This window comes from Electrophorus electricus, chromosome 26 (genome assembly GCF_041902795.1).
Source record: "Electrophorus electricus isolate QZ-2024a chromosome 26, ASM4190279v1, whole genome shotgun sequence".
In the NCBI taxonomy this organism is placed as follows: Eukaryota; Metazoa; Chordata; class Actinopteri; order Gymnotiformes; family Gymnotidae; genus Electrophorus; species Electrophorus electricus.
Window position 1 is genome coordinate 2,887,501 of NC_137522.1, and position 15,999 is coordinate 2,903,499.

The following is a 15,999-nucleotide window of genomic DNA, read 5'->3' on the forward strand; positions in this document are numbered from 1 at the left end:
TGTGTGTGCTGCTTGCACTCCTGCATCACTCAAAGCGAGAGCCTTACGTAAGACTCCACTAGCTGCAGGTCAGGTGCAACTAACAGGATCTTACCCATCCGTGTATGCCAGTACTAAAGGCAAATCGTAAAAGTCAGTATCAGCAGTCACTGGCTAAATCCCTCCATTTGAAACGTGTGTCCCAGGCCCTGACGCTGAGCACACAGAGCTTAGCATTCACATCTGCTGTCATCGCCAGTGCCCCACTGGTCATAACATTTGTGTATGTTCCTGTGTGCATGTGGTCTGTGATGGACTATACTGCAGGTACACTCTTCTTTAAGGTGAGACACTGAATGTCTAGGGACCAAATCTTTTGTGAGGTTTAAGACACGTGACGTACAAGGCCTTTCCCCATCAATGTCATAGAAAGGCTGGGACAACACAGAGGTTACAAAGCTGAGATTGTTTGGACATTTAATTACAGTGAATATGATGAGAAAGACAGAGATGTGGCAAAAGTGGATTCGAAATTACAGAAATGACTGAGAAAGAAGTAATGCGTGGTGGTGCCTTGAACACAGGACCATGGTAGTTCAGGACCGTCTGCAGGGTTTTTCAGGATATGCCCACTGTGCTCTGATCAGTAACAACATTCAAAGAGCTCTAAAAAGTCAGGAAGCAGAATGAGTGACTGCAGACCAAAGGTTTCTCTTCACATGTACAGCTCACTGGCTGAGAGCAGCATCCAAGTGTCTGATCTAATGACACCTTCTCTGTAAGTCCAATCACAGCTGACGTGGTTCATCTGAATCCAGGAACTGGTCTTTTACTCCCTTCAGTCTCTCTTTAAGCCCACATAAAGTTGAGAATTTAAACTCGCTGAACCCTAGCAGGCACACACACACACACAGACATGCATACACACACAGGCACACACATACAGATGCATACACACAAAGACACGCACAGACACACGCAGACACACATACACACACCATCAATCACATGACAATGCAGTGTGAGAAGCTGCATTTCTCCATTTGGTGTGGAGGAATTTCAATGCCTGCACAGCACACCGAACTTTAGGAGCATCCAAAAAGCTTATAGATATGTGATGGTCAATATAGTCTATATTACTGGACCTGTAATTCAAATGAGCAACTAACATTCTTGCACGCAAGGATACACAGTGTGTGTGGCGTGGTGTGTGTACTGCTTTAGGGCACTTCATGTGCACTCACTCTTGTGTTTATCAGTCAGAAAGATCCCCACAAGGGGAAGCTATTAGCATTCAATTAGCTCCTGCACCACTCAAACGGAGGAAACTAGCATGAGTACACCCTAACAGGATCTTAGCAGCACCTTCCACGCACTTCAGATCCAACGAGAGCCTTACGTAAGACTCCATTAGCTGCAGGTCTGGTGCCATCTTCCAAAAACAAGACTTTGCCCAATCTCGCAATAAACAATAAACCTTCTGCTATATGCAAAGTATCACTTCACTCAAATCTGCACTGCAAAAACAACAGCGTTAACACCAAGAATGTACATTTGAGCATGGTGAAACTACACTCTATATATATATATATATATATATATATATATATATATATATATATATATATATATATATATATACAAATATAAAATCCAGGTCTTACAGTGGTGATTTTGCTATGTAAATATTACCAAAATAACAAGTAATGTCATCACTGTAACACTGTGGATGGTATACTTTCAATAGTGTAACCTCAATTAAGTTTTGGTATATGTATATTGTATACTGAAGCTGGTGACCCTTTTTGGTTGTATCAGTTCATATGGTATTATAACAGTAATAAAAACCTTTTACCCATACAGGTTGTGCGTCATGGGGATAAATTGTGAAATCAGGTACTGACAGAAAGCAAACATTTTAAGATGCACAGCCAGCAGCAGGTGACCTCGGCCCATCGCCACATCCGGCCTATTCGCTTTATAAAGTCACTTAGGGATTACCCACTGCTGTCTGCCTCATCACGTTTCTCATAAACAAGCAGCACTTAACGGCTAGCAACGCCTCCACTAAACCGCCTAATTACTCTGCCTGAAGAAACAGGTGCAACGCTCCATTTATCCTCAGCTCTGTTTCAGAGCGAGAGAGAGAGAAAAAAGATGGAAAAATAAAGCAACATATCAAGCATAACTTGTTTTGTGGAGCTATAGCTTGGAACAACACAGGCAAACAATCCAGAAATTTGCGTCGCGGACACCGTTATGGAGTAGCGGAAGAGCGAGGGTCTCGAGTGCCCGCCACGACCTGAGCCGAATTTCAATGAAAAGATGAGGGCCATCAAAACAGGGTTTAAAGAGGACAATCCAGCTGACCTTGAAACGTGGAATAAGAGCGCAGATTCGGTCCGCCGAGACACATCTGCCGCGCTTTTTAGGACAGGAAGCGCTAAGACATCGGCAGCACTTGCTGCATGTCACAGCGCGTTGTACATTCAGATGTTCATTCATTTCGTCTTAGATTCACCTCCCGCTGGACTGGTGGAACTGAACTTTCCGTTACGCGAAACGTGTAAAGTTTCTCGATCTGATTCTGTTGCTAAAATGAATCTGTTATCATTTTGGCGCATTTTAGCGGTTATTGTTTGTCTGCCGCGCTGTTATTCCCCCTCCCCAGGCCGCCACATGCTACTGACCCCCACGCCTTCTGATACAGAAGTGGGGTTTTCACAACTGCCTTGCAATGAATGGCCCTTAATGGACTCCTACTTAATCCTCCTTATAAAAATCATGCCACTAATTACTGCAGGAACGCCCAAAACCAAACCACAAATGTATGAAACCATAGAAGAAGAATGCTGCTTCCACACTGATCATGTGCTTGGCCCTGTAGGCATACAAGGACTTAAACACACAGCCACTGCAACTGCAGGATATAACATTTGCCCACTGGATAACAAACCCAAGAATTACAATAAATAATGAAAAAAAATCACCCACTCCTTTGCTGACTTCAGAATATATAACACCTGCACACAAACCCACACAACATAAACAATGCATGGCATTGCAGCTGTAGACTAAATGAATCAAAGTAATCCTGAAAACCTCTATGTGCCGTCGATGTGGAAATGTATCTTACATTTACAATTTCACACCGGTCATCAGTTTTGCGCAACACGGTAAACAGCAACGAATTCCCGCAATCTAACAATCTAATTACTTTGCCCTGTATAAAATAGCATAACAGATTAAAGTTTAAAATTCTCCTAATTACATTAGTTACTGACCTAATTAAAATTTTATTACTCGCCTATCATGTTTATGAGAGGATAATATTAATTACACTCTAGGTATTTGAAACATTAAATATGCATGAACTAATACTATGCCTTCCTATTTATCTGAGTGGTTGTTAAATGTGCATGGGGACGGTATGTGCTACAGTTCACTAGCACCAAGGCGATAGTGGGTGTGCTCAGTATTTCCCTGGAGGAGAATGGACAGAGATGCAGTTGATCTTATTAGGATGTGGCTAAACTGACCAATAATGCTTTCATGTCTCCATATTTGCCATCACCATATTTCTCGCCTGGGGAGGAGACTGACAGAGTGACTGCAGGGTGAAGTGTGATTGCCGCAGCAGAGGGAGGGAGTATTCCCAGCAGAGGGAGGGAGTATTCCCAGCAGAGGGAGGGAACAGCAGAGGAACAGAGCAGCAGAGGGAGGGAGTATTCCCAGACTGTAGTAGGTCACAGGAGGACCATAATCTCAGGTGGACCATAATCTCAGGAGGACCATAATCTCAGGTGGACTATAATCTCAGGAGGACCATAATCTCTAAATCTCCTCATCTGTGAGCACCAGACTCTTGAAATGAACAGGCTGCCTCGTTGGTTTAGTTTAAAAGGTGTAGCTATGGTTATGCATGTCTTTGTCAGCTCTCCCCACCTAACAGACACACACACACACACCCCTTCCCACCTAACCCCCCCCCCCCCCACACACACACACCTTTTCCCACCTAGGAGACCCTAGCAAACCCACAGTGCACAATCTGACCGTTGATGTGGAGTATGTAGGTGTGTTTACACATGCACACTCACCCCCCCCCCCCCACACACACACAGTGTGATGGTTCATGGGATGAAACAGTTGGACAATCTGTGTCTTTTATTCAAGGCATGAGAAGATACCTGCTCAGATGAACTAGTGACTTCTGAAATTAATATCCATGTATTTCATCAGAGAAGAAGTAAACAATATGTTTACACACGCACAGTGCTATCAGACACCTGTTGATAAGGACTGAAAAATGATAAAAAAGCACACACTGCTGCATTTAAAACCCAAACTGCATTTGGTCATTATCATCATTACTCAACAATGGTGCAACAACCCATTCATGACTCAGTGTGGGATTAGGCATGCATGCAAATGACATTACAGACATTTGCAGCAGTGTGTGGCTGTTCAAACCTGAACCTGTTTCACGTCAATTCCATTGTCCATTTGTGTGGATTATATCTTCATTCTGATTCAATACTTCTGAGAATTAGTTGTACACAGTCTGAAGCAAGACAACATGGAACAGCACATACACACACACACACCATAAAATAAGACCTGAAAATGCAGCACTTTCTGTATACTAATATGTAGCGCTGTCTTAAGTGAGCAACGAAGCCCTGCTGAGATGCCGCTCTAAAAAACACACAACACACAGTGTAACTGTCTATGAGCAGATGTAGGGACAGTGAGCTCCATCACCAGATTAATACCTGATCTTGTCATTGGGATAAGATCTTCTTATCCTCTTAATCCAATTTATCCAGCTCCTACCCCTGAGGGATTTAGCACTGAACTGTCTTTCAGGATGAAACACCGTTCTCTCTTGCTCACTCTCCCCCTGTATGTCAGAGAATTAAGATTATGTAGTATTGTTTTGTCTTATGTTGTCTTAAGACTGTACCCCTCAGATGGTCAGAGAGAACTGGGAGCTAGTGGCGAGAACAGCGGTCACTAAATGTGATCTGGAACACACCAGAATGGGTCAGATCTTGACCAATTCTAGCAGTAGAATCTGGATTTAAGTATATGATTCTTTTTTTTTTTCCATTTCAAACCTTAAATATGTTTCTTTGAAAGTGTAGTTTGATTTTTTTCATTTACTAATGAGGAAGTGCTACTAAATATCCCCAAACAGAACTTTTAATCCCAGGTTTGACTTGTAATTGCTGTGATTCATTATCAATATATTATTCCTCCCCAGTTTATTAGACTCCACTAAAGTGGACTCAGTGCATCTTAAAGCTTTAACACCAAAGGACAACACATTAGCAAGATAGCCATTTCCGTTTATACACGAGCCAAATCAACCAACCAATCAAGCCCCATTAAAACTAGAGTGCTAGAGGGACTATGATGTAAATGATGTCTTTTTATACGCCATTAGAGAACAGACGCCACTGGTCACTGCAGTTCGGCTACACACAGAGCTACGAAACACAATCACAATTACTCACAAATGACTCTCTGCTTGCGTTACACTCCTGCTCATGTCTGTATGAGATTGGGATATTCTATGGCATTGTTTGGGATTTTGGTAAAATGCTGAACCTACCATTTCAGATCATCTGAACTCTTTGAACATTCACATAATCTGACAGATAACTTCTGGATATTACTTTGTGTCAGATGTAATTTTCATTAGCACAACATGACAAACTGCTCTGGTCAGTAAATAGAGGTGGACAAAAATATAGATTGCAATACTTTTTTTGGCAACAACACAATACATGTAACAGTACTTAATGTGTGAGATTAGCTAACAAGGTATGAAAAAGACGAAATGCACTAGAAAAACTCATATAAAACATACTCATATAAAATGGTCATTTAAAACAATGAGTTCAATAACATTTTAATCAATATTCATAAACTAATATGCTATTTAACAAAGAACTGTTGGTGAACAAAAGAGTAAACACCAGAGAGTTGCCTAATGGCTGGGTTACCATATAACACTACTTGTTATTATTATGTCCTAGGACAACTGGACAATATGTCCTGGACATTTGGTCATTATGTCCTGGATATTTGGTCATTATGTCCTGGACATTTGGTCATTATGTCCTGGATATTTGGTCATTATGTCCTGGACATTTGGTCTAGTGTGTCTGCCTTTGTCGCCTCACCTTTTTTGTTTACGTTCTCTCTGTTCTCTCTGCTCCCTCTGTTCTCTCTGTTCCTTCTGTTCTCTCTGTTCCTTCTGTTCTCTCTGTTCCTTCTGTTCTCTCTGTTCCTTCTGTTCTCTCTGTTCTGTTCTCTCTGTTCCTTCTGTTCTCTCTGTTCTGTTCTCTCTGTTCCTTCTGTTCTCTCTGTTCTGTTCTCTCTGTTCCTTCTGTTCTCTCTGTTCCTTCTGTTCTCTGTTCTCTCTGTTCTCTCTATTCTCTCTGTTCTCTCTATTCTCTCTGTTCTCTCTGTTCTCTCTATTCTCTGTTCTCTCTATTCTCTCTGTTCTCTCTATTCTCTGTTCTCTCTATTCTCTATTCTCTGTTCTCTCTATTCTCTGTTCTCTCTGTTCTGTTCTCTCTATTCTGTTCTCTCTGTTCTGTTCTCTCTATTCTCTGTTCTCTGTTCTCTCTATTCTCTGTTCTCTCTATTCTCTGTATTCTCTATTCTCTGTTCTCTCTATTCTCTGTTCTCTCTATTCTCTGTTCTCTCTATTCTCTGTTCTCTGTATTCTCTGTTCTCTCTATTCTGTTCTCTCTGTTCTGTTCTCTCTGTTCTGTTCTCTCTATTCTCTGTTCTCTCTATTCTCTATTCTCTGTTCTCTCTATTCTCTGTTCTCTCTGTTCTCTCTATTCTCTGTTCTCTCTGTTCTCTCTATTCTCTGTTCTCTCTATTCTCTGTTCTCTCTATTCTCTGTTCCTTCTGTTCTGTTCTCTGTTCCTTCTGTTCTCTGTTCCCTCTGCATTCTCATGTATCTACTAGCCATGTGGGCTGAATGATCTAAGCATTAAAAAGCTTCTAATTTAAATAAGGACTTAGTAAGTTTTTGCTAAACACTGTGTAGGATCTGATACCATACAGTGTATCTGACTTACCTACTATTAATTATTGCACCAACCACTTATTTAGACTTTATATAGTTATTATATAATAAGATTTGTAATCATCTGAATAGGCTAGTAAACGATATAATTGTCGCTGGTTGCCCCTCTAGTGTTGCAATTCTGTTGGCACCAGCACCGTGTGGTTTTGTTTTTGTTTCATGTTGTCTTCACCCACTGTGTTTTGCTATCCATGCTCTGTATTGTCTTCACCTGTGTCTCATCATTTCCCCCTAATTCACTGGTGTGTGTGTGTGTGTGTGTGCGCGTGTGTGTATACTCCTTTTCACTGAATTTCTTTGTATGCATCTATTTGCAATTTCCTTGTGGTTTTGCTTTGTTTCATGTCTTTATGTTTTCAGGTTTTGTATCTCTGTGGGCTGTTGTAAGGACAACAACAGACTTGCTCTAAATAAAACATTGCGCTCTACCTCTACTCGTCAACCTTTACAATAAACATCTACTGAGGTAGAACCGAGGTCCAGCATTATCACAGCCCGTCTGAATGAAGACGTGACGAGGCTTATCCCATAGAATCCATCAAGATAAACTAAGCTTCAGAATTCGCCTCGGCAGGTCCATCCAAATGCACATGTTGCCTAAGTAACTGAACAGAGATTAATGTTATCTTTCTTTTAATCTAAAATGCCTCTTGATCCGCAGGCTTGTAGAAATATGCCAAACCCTGTTAAGTAACTTGGCCCGTGGATCTCCTCCTTTATGTCACCATTTCTCATCTTACAACCCTACTGGCAACCTTCAGGAAAGGACTTGGTCTGATGTAAAAGAAAGGAGTTTTATACACTCACTAGATGCTTAGAAGCACCTGTCAATGCATAAGAATGAACTTATCTCTAGGTTTATTTTATAAGTTTTCACTTACAGACTGGCCCGACTGTTGGCAGCAGGTCTGCTCAGAGCAATTCAAACCCTCAGGATTTTTGTTAATTATGTTCATTTTCATTTGTGAATCTGTACATGGACTTGCTACAGTAGTCTAGACTGCATTACGATGTGACTGTAGAAGATGGAATATGGATGACAGAGAAGACGACAGAGGCACTTCCAATGTGAGGGCAATATTACATAAGAACAGCACCAAAGCTTCTGAGTAACTATCCAATGCAACACCTGCCTGTGAAACACCTGCCTGTGCAAAACCTGCTGTGCAACACCTGCCTGAGCAACACCTGCTTGTGCATTGCCTGTCTTGTGCAACACCTGACACAGCAGGTCTTAGCATATGTCCGTGTTCCTGTCACAGTAGGCCAGTCCCCTACCGGGAAGGACACGCCTACTCCAGACCACTAACCTGCCCCGCTCACAATCACCTGTCTTCTAACAGGAGTCACCTGCCCCTTCTTACCATCTGTCACTTATATATTCCTGCAGGTTCGGAATGACAGCGCTGCACATTAGCCGACGAGACCTCAAGTGCCCATCGGTGCAACGCTGCTACAAATAAGGAGATTTTATATATATATATGTGTGTGTGTGTGTGTGTGTGTGTGTGTGTGTGTGTGCCTTCTACAAACATTGTCTGTATAATTTACACTCCTCTTTTCTGAGAATACTTTTCACATCAGGTGGCTGACTCATGGTCTATCTCAGTGTCTTTGGGTGTGACCATGCTCTCAAAAAACTCTACAGGACACACACAGCTCTTTAGAACACACACAGCTCTACAGGAGATACAAAGTTTTATGGTGGAGACACAAATCTATAGGACAGACATAGGCCTGAGATGTCAAGATCAGCATTTGTCACAGAGCGCTATGACTGCATACTTGTGTTAAACTGAAGTACTCTGAGGTATTATGGGTATGGAAGAAAAAATTCTGATTTCAACGAAAGTGCATTCCATAATCCATCTAAATTAGAGTACCAGTATTACTCTATCTGAGTACTGCTCAAGGTAACACACACATTCACACAAATAAAAGTTGTTAAGAAATGAACAAGAAAAAGGCACACTACAGCTATACTGAGACACGCATTTAACAGAAAGACAATTACAAACACATAATCATCCCAAGACTTCAACATTCATGAACATAAATCAAAAGAATGCCAGATGATCTCACACAACAGACACACTCTTTAAGTAGTACTCCATGGAAGTAACTCTTTCTTGAAATAGCACTCTTCGCTCGCTTCGAGGCTACATCTAGCAGCGCTAATGTTGGCAGCGCTTATGCTAACAACGCTAATGGCACTATCGGCACAGCCAACGGCGCATGCGCAGAGCCCACCATAGAACAACGCCCTCTCATCATCACGGAGAGTGACGTGAGGAGAGTGTTCAAAAGAGTGAATACCAGGAAGGCGGCGGGACCGGATGGTATCTGCGGGAGAGTCCTCAAAGCCTGCATAGACCAGCTCGCCCCGGTATTCACCCACATCTTTAATATCTCCCTAACACTCGGTATCATCCCATCCAGCTTCAAGCGTTCCACCATCGTTCCCATCCCGAAAAAACCTCGACTCTCCGGCCTCAATGACTACTGCCCTGTTGCCTTCACATCAGTCGTGATGAAGTGCTTTGAGAAGCTAGTCAGAGATTTCATCACATCTTCACTGCCAGCGTCCATGGACCCACTGCAGTTTGGGTCACGCCACAACCGCTCCACTGATGATGCAATTGCACATCTACTCCACACCACACTGACCCACCTGGACAAAGGGAGGGGTAATTATGTTAAAATGCTGTTTGTCGACTACAGTTCAGCATTTAACACCATCATCCCCTCCCTACTCACTACTAAGTTGGAGGATCTAGGACTGCATACATCCCTGTGCTACTGGATCTCCAACTTCTTAACAGACAGACCACAATCAGTACGGGTGGGCAACTGTATCTCATCCACCCTCATCATCAGCACTGCAGCTCCTCAGGGTTGTGTCCTAAGCCCCGACTGCACAGCCACTTCCAGCTCCACCATCATTGTCAAGTTTACTGACGATACCGTCGTCATGGGCCTGATCTCGGACAACGATGAGAGGGCATACCTGGAGGAGATTAAACACCTGGAAAACTGGTACCAGGAAAATAATCTCCTAAACATCAGCAAGACAAATGAGCCGATCGTGGACTGCAGCAAGAAGCAGGAGCGGCACTACCAATCTGTTAGGATCAGTGGAACCAGGGTGGAGAGAGTAGATAGTTTCAGTTAACTTGGTGTTCACATCTCGCATGACCTGTCCTGGTCCTGCCACACCAACTCCATGGCAAAGAAGGCTCGTCAGCATCTTTACCACCTCAGACGCCTAAGAGATTTCAGACTCCAAAGTACTGCGTAACTTCTACAACTGCACTATTGAGAGCATCCTCGGACCCCACCCATCGCAACAATAGACTCTTCTCTCTGTTGAGGTCAGGAAAGCGCTTTCGCTCCCTGATGACCAAGACAGAGAGACTGAAGAGGAGCTTCTTCCCACAGGCTGTTCGGGTCCTGAATCAGGGAAACTGATAAACTGTGGGGACCACCAATTGTAAGCTGGAACTGTACATTGTGTACATACACTTATACATATCCATATATACATTGTATGTTGTGTATATAAACATAATATACATATATTGTACATACATTGTTAATAAATTTTGTATATATATATAGATATATATTTCCCTATACACCCCTGTTTTTTCTCCTCAGTTTGGACAGATCACAGACAGAACTTGAAACTTGAAACACTCTTTTAAAGTAACACTCTTGAAGTAGCACTCTTTTGAAATAGCACTCTCTTGAAGTAACTCTCTTGAAGTAGCACTTTTTTGAAGTAGCACTCTCTTGCTTTAAAGTAACACTCTTGAAGTAGCACTCTTTTGAAGTAACACTCTCTTGAAGTAGCACTCTCTTGTAGTAACACTCTTTTAAAGTAACACTCTTGAAGTAGCACTCTTGAAGTAGCACTCTCTTGAAGTAGCACTCTTTTGAAGTAGCACTCTTGTAGTAACAGTCTTTTAAAGTAACACTCTTGAAGTAACTCTTGAAGTAGCACTCTTTTGAAGTAACACTTGAAGTAGCACTCTTGGAGTAGCACTCTCTTGAACTAACTCTCTGGAAGTAGCACTCTCTTGAAGTAGCACTCCTTTGAAGTAACACTTTCTTGAAGTAGCACTCTTTTGAAGTAGCACTCTCTTGAAGTATCACACTTTTAAAGTAACACTCTTGAAGTAGCACTCTTTTGAAGTAGCACTCTTAAAGTAGCACTCTTTTAAGGTAACACTCTTGAAATAACGTTCTTGAAGTAGCACTCTTTTAAAGTAACACTCTTGAAGTAGTACTCTTTTTAAGTAGCACTCTTGAAGTAGCACTCCCTGCTGCCTACCACTAGGCTGCCAATATGTTTTTTGCGAACCCACACAAAACCACAGAGATGACAGTGAAGATTGCGAGTAGGAGAATTTAATCAGGTGGTGTGGGACTTTTTCCTCAGTGTCCCAACCAAATCCACTGGTCTATTAGAACAGCATACTCTGTGAAACATAAAACATGCCACAGCAACTGACTGACACAATTTCTTACCTGTTACACACAATAACATGTCGTGTTTTTATAGACTGGCATTTACGTTGTTTGCTTTGCATACGTAAATGCTTTCTTAACCATGACTGCCTACCTGTGATGATTGATAGGGAACACACACACACACACACACACAGGAAGTGACTCCACTGAGTTCTCTAGCTCATATGGAAACAAGGCTATGTGTTTCTACCACCTGCACATAACTTGTACACATATTTTTCTGTGTGTGCATGTGTGTGTGTGTGTGTGTGTGTGTGTGTGTGTGTGTGTGTGTGTGTGTATGGATGGGGGTAGGTATATTTTTATTGTTGGTCTTCTGTGGTTACATGGCAACAAGGTACTCCTAAGAATGCCCCCTGTTCAGATTCTGCACTCAAACATTTAAGAATTGTACACTTGTGTACTCATTTCCTGTTCCATTATTGATTGGTTGCTATTTGACTGTGCATCACAGACTATGACATAGAGAATTAAGTAAACTTTTAAGTAAATACCCATTACACTCCCATTTTGATGTGTTTTAATGCTGTCACGGTACGGCCCCTCCCCCTGAATGTCTCCTCGTGTGTGTGTGTGTGTGTGTGTGTGTGTGTGTGTGTGTGTGTGTGTGTGTGTGTGTGTGTGTGCGTTTGTCAATGTGGCCATGCCCTCCCTGTGTCTCACACCTGCTCCTCATTGTGTCATTATCATATATGTATAAAAGTCTGTCGTTTACGCGTTTGTGTTGTCGGTGTTTAATCCCATTAGTCTGTGTGTTATGACGTGTATGTTATATGTGCAATAAAACATATGCTTATGTTCAACACGACCCATCCTCGCATCCTTCTATAACTCGCGTTACAAATGCATTTAATGTGTTTTTAATGCTTAGTTACCACTCAGTTCTGCAACACCTTCAAAAGTAATCAAATGAATCTGGATTTTATTTTAAAAATCTGACCCTCAAAATGTATTAATTTTAAGTAATATGGTTTTATGCAAGAAAAGATTTCTGACAAAAATTACTGAAAACTGCTGTTTACAAGAGTATTCAACTCATGAGCTAAGGTAGACACTGTCCTAACAAGGGTTGCCTTACAATGTACCTCTACATTAAGAAGTTAATATTTTATGAATAAAAGATTGTATCTTTTGTATTTCCTAAACAATAAAATATATTTTCACATAATATAGGTGAGATAAAAGAAGAGTTATAATAACTTTTGCATGTTTACCAAGACATTTCGATTGGCAAAGCTTTAAAATAAACCCAAGTGAACTGAGTTCACTTGGAAATGGAATAAGCGCCAACAGCGGTGAGCCCTCAGCAACTGTACCACTTCCACTAGTCTCGTATTATCTCTACCAGACCTGTTCTCAAATTCTTCGGTGTTGTCACTGTGTCACTCCTTACCAGTGCAAACTCTTTGATGTCCTTCAGGCAGTTATCTTGTTGACTCAGTCACTACTACAGAGCCTCAACTGAAGAAATTTCTCAATCTTTCTCTGTCTCTTTAGTTTACATCTGTGGTTACACCACTGACAGCTGCTTCTGTTCTCAAGCAGATGCTGCTTTTCAGTGTTTGCAGACCTGAAACATTATTAGTGGTTATTTTGTCCCCTTTCTTTAGGCTTTCCAGCGCCTTGTCATCGGTCGATGAAGTGGCCCCACGAGCAACTAGGTTCGAGGATTACTGCCTAAAGTTGCCACATTTTGTTTCCAAATATATTCCACAAATATTCCAATTGTCTTCTTTTAATAAAAAAGGCAAGTTCATCTCACAGTTTGCTTACATCGCTTTTGTGCAACAGTACTGTAAAAGTCCCTGTTAATTCATCTACCATTGCTCAGACTGTGAATTTGAAGGAAAGTTGTGAAAATGGAGACCAAACAGCAGTCTAAGAAAATTCAGAGACAGTTATAAAAAATTCACAAGATACAAAATGCTACAAAATAATATGACATAAAATAAAGTGTTTGGCTATCCCAGTGAACAGGGTTGGATCAATTGTGAGGAAATGAAAGCTGCATTATACTACCCAGTCACCCTAACCTAACCCTAACCTAACCCTATCCTCATTTATAACATCAGTCAAACACAGAGGACAGCAGTCACTTTGAAGGAGCTAAACAGTTCAGTTGATGAGACCAGACTGGACTGGAAGGTGCATACATCTGGCCTGTATGGGAGGGTGACTAGAAATAAGCCATTAATTAAGGTCCAGCTAAAATATGGGAATGATTTGTGGTTAGATGAGACAACAATAAGGGGTTTTGGACAAAACTGAACAGTACTCATTCTTCAACAAACACCATTCCAACAGTGACAGGGTGGGGTGGGCAGCCTGGACTTTATGTTTTATTACTTAGTAATTAGGCTTCATGAATTTCACTGTGTAAATCCCACCAGAGGGAGAAGTTAATTTCTATAGTAGCAGTTAATGATTCCAGTAACATACATAGATCTTGTGAGATGTGACACCACATGGCTACCTTCTAGCCATGATGCTTCTTTAATTATAAACTTTTGACCTTTCACCAGCCTGACATTCCACCAATAGCAAACCATTTGGCCATATACACATATATGTATACAAATAGCATCAACATCAACCTCAGAGCCACATATTTTCTTCAAAGTGTTCTTCAATATCAGTGAGATATTGAGAGGTAGAGTGGTGGTAGAATGGTAGCATAATGGCTGAATGTTAGTAGAATGGTAGAGTAATGGTAGCATGGTCTTCAAATGGTAGTTTAATGGTTGAGTGGTAGTAGAATGGCAGAGTAATAGTTGAGTGGTGGTTGAATTGTAGTGTAATGGTAGAGTGGCGGTACAATAGTAGAGTAATGGTAGAGTGGTGGTAGAATGGTAGTGTAATGGTAGAGGGGTGGTAGAATGTTAGTGTAATGTTAGAGTGGTGGTAGAGTGATGGTAGAGTGGCGGTACAATGGTAGAGTAATGGTAGAGTGGTGGTAGAATGGTAGTGTAATGGTAGAGGGGTGGTAGAATGTTAGTGTAATGTTAGAGTGGTGGTAGAGTGATGGTAGAGTGGCGGTACAATGGTAGAGTAATGGTAGAGTGGTGGTAGAATGGTAGTGTAATGGTAGAGGGGTGGTAGAATGGTAGAGTAATGGTAGAGTGGTGGTAGAATGGTAGTGTAATGGTAGAGTGGTGGTAGAATGGTAGAGTAATGGTAGAGTGGTGGTAGAATGGTAGAGTAATGGTAGAGTGGTGGTAGAATGGTAGTGTAATGGTAGAGTGGTGGTAGAATGGTAGAGTAATGGTAGAGTGGTGGTAGAATGGTAGAGTAATGGTAGAGTGGTGGTAGAATGGTAGTGTAATGGTAGAGGGGTGGTAGAATGGTAGTGTAATGGTAGAGGGGTGGTAGAATGGTAGAGTAATGGTAGAGGGGTGGTAGAATGGTAGTGTAATGGTAGAGTGGTGGTAGAATGGTAGAGTAATGGTAGAGTGGTGGTAGAATGGTAGTGTAATGGTAAAGTGGTGGTAGAGTAATGGTAGAGTGGTGGTAGAATGGTAGAGTAATGGTAGAGTGGTGGTAGAATGGTAGAGTAATGGTAGAGTGGTGGTAGAATGGTAGAGTAATGGTAGAGTGGTGGTAGAATGGTAGTGTAATGGTAGAGGGGTGGTAGAATGGTAGAGTAATGGTAGAGTGGTGGTAGAATGGTAGAGTAATGGTAGAGTGGTGGTAGAATGGTAGTGTAATGGTAGAGTGGTGGTAGAATGGTAGTGTAATGGTAGAGTGGTGGTAGAATGGTAGTGTAATGGTAGAGTGGTGGTAGAATGGTAGAGTAATGGTAGAGTGGTGGTAGAATGGTAGAGTAATGGTAGAGTGGTGGTAGAATGGTAGTGTAATGGTAGAGTGGTGGTAGAATGGTAGAGTAATGGTAGAGTGGTGGTAGAATGGTAGTGTAATGGTAGAGTGGTGGTAGAATGGTAGTGTAATGGTAGAGTGGTGGTAGAATGGTAGTGTAATGGTAGAGTGGTGGTAGAATGGTAGTGTAATGGTAGAGTGGTGGTAGAATGGTAGAGTAATGGTAGAGTGGTGGTAGAATGGTAGAGTAATGGTAGAGTGGTGGTAGAATGGTAGTGTAATGGTAGAGTGGTGGTAGAATGGTAGAGTAATGGTAGAGTGGTGGTAGAATGGTAGTGTAATGGTAGAGTGGTGGTAGAATGGTAGTGTAATGGTAGAGTGGTGGTAGAATGGTAGTGTAATGGTAGAGTGGTGGTAGAATGGTAGTGTAATGGTAGAGTGGTGGTAGAATGGTAGAGTAATGGTAGAGTGGTGGTAGAATGGTAGTGTAATGGTAGAGTGGTGGTAGAATGGTAGAGTAATGGTAGAGTGGTGGTAGAATGGTAGTGTAATGGTAGAGTGGT

The 15,999-nt window shown here is 41.7% G+C and overlaps 1 protein-coding gene across 4 annotated transcripts in view; it reads right to left on the bottom strand.

Annotated features, from left to right (window-relative positions):
- si:ch211-126j24.1 (phosphofurin acidic cluster sorting protein 2) overlaps window positions 1-15,999 on the bottom strand; it is a 55,835-nt gene that overhangs the window by 36,811 nt on the left and 3,025 nt on the right. The window lies entirely within an intron of this gene.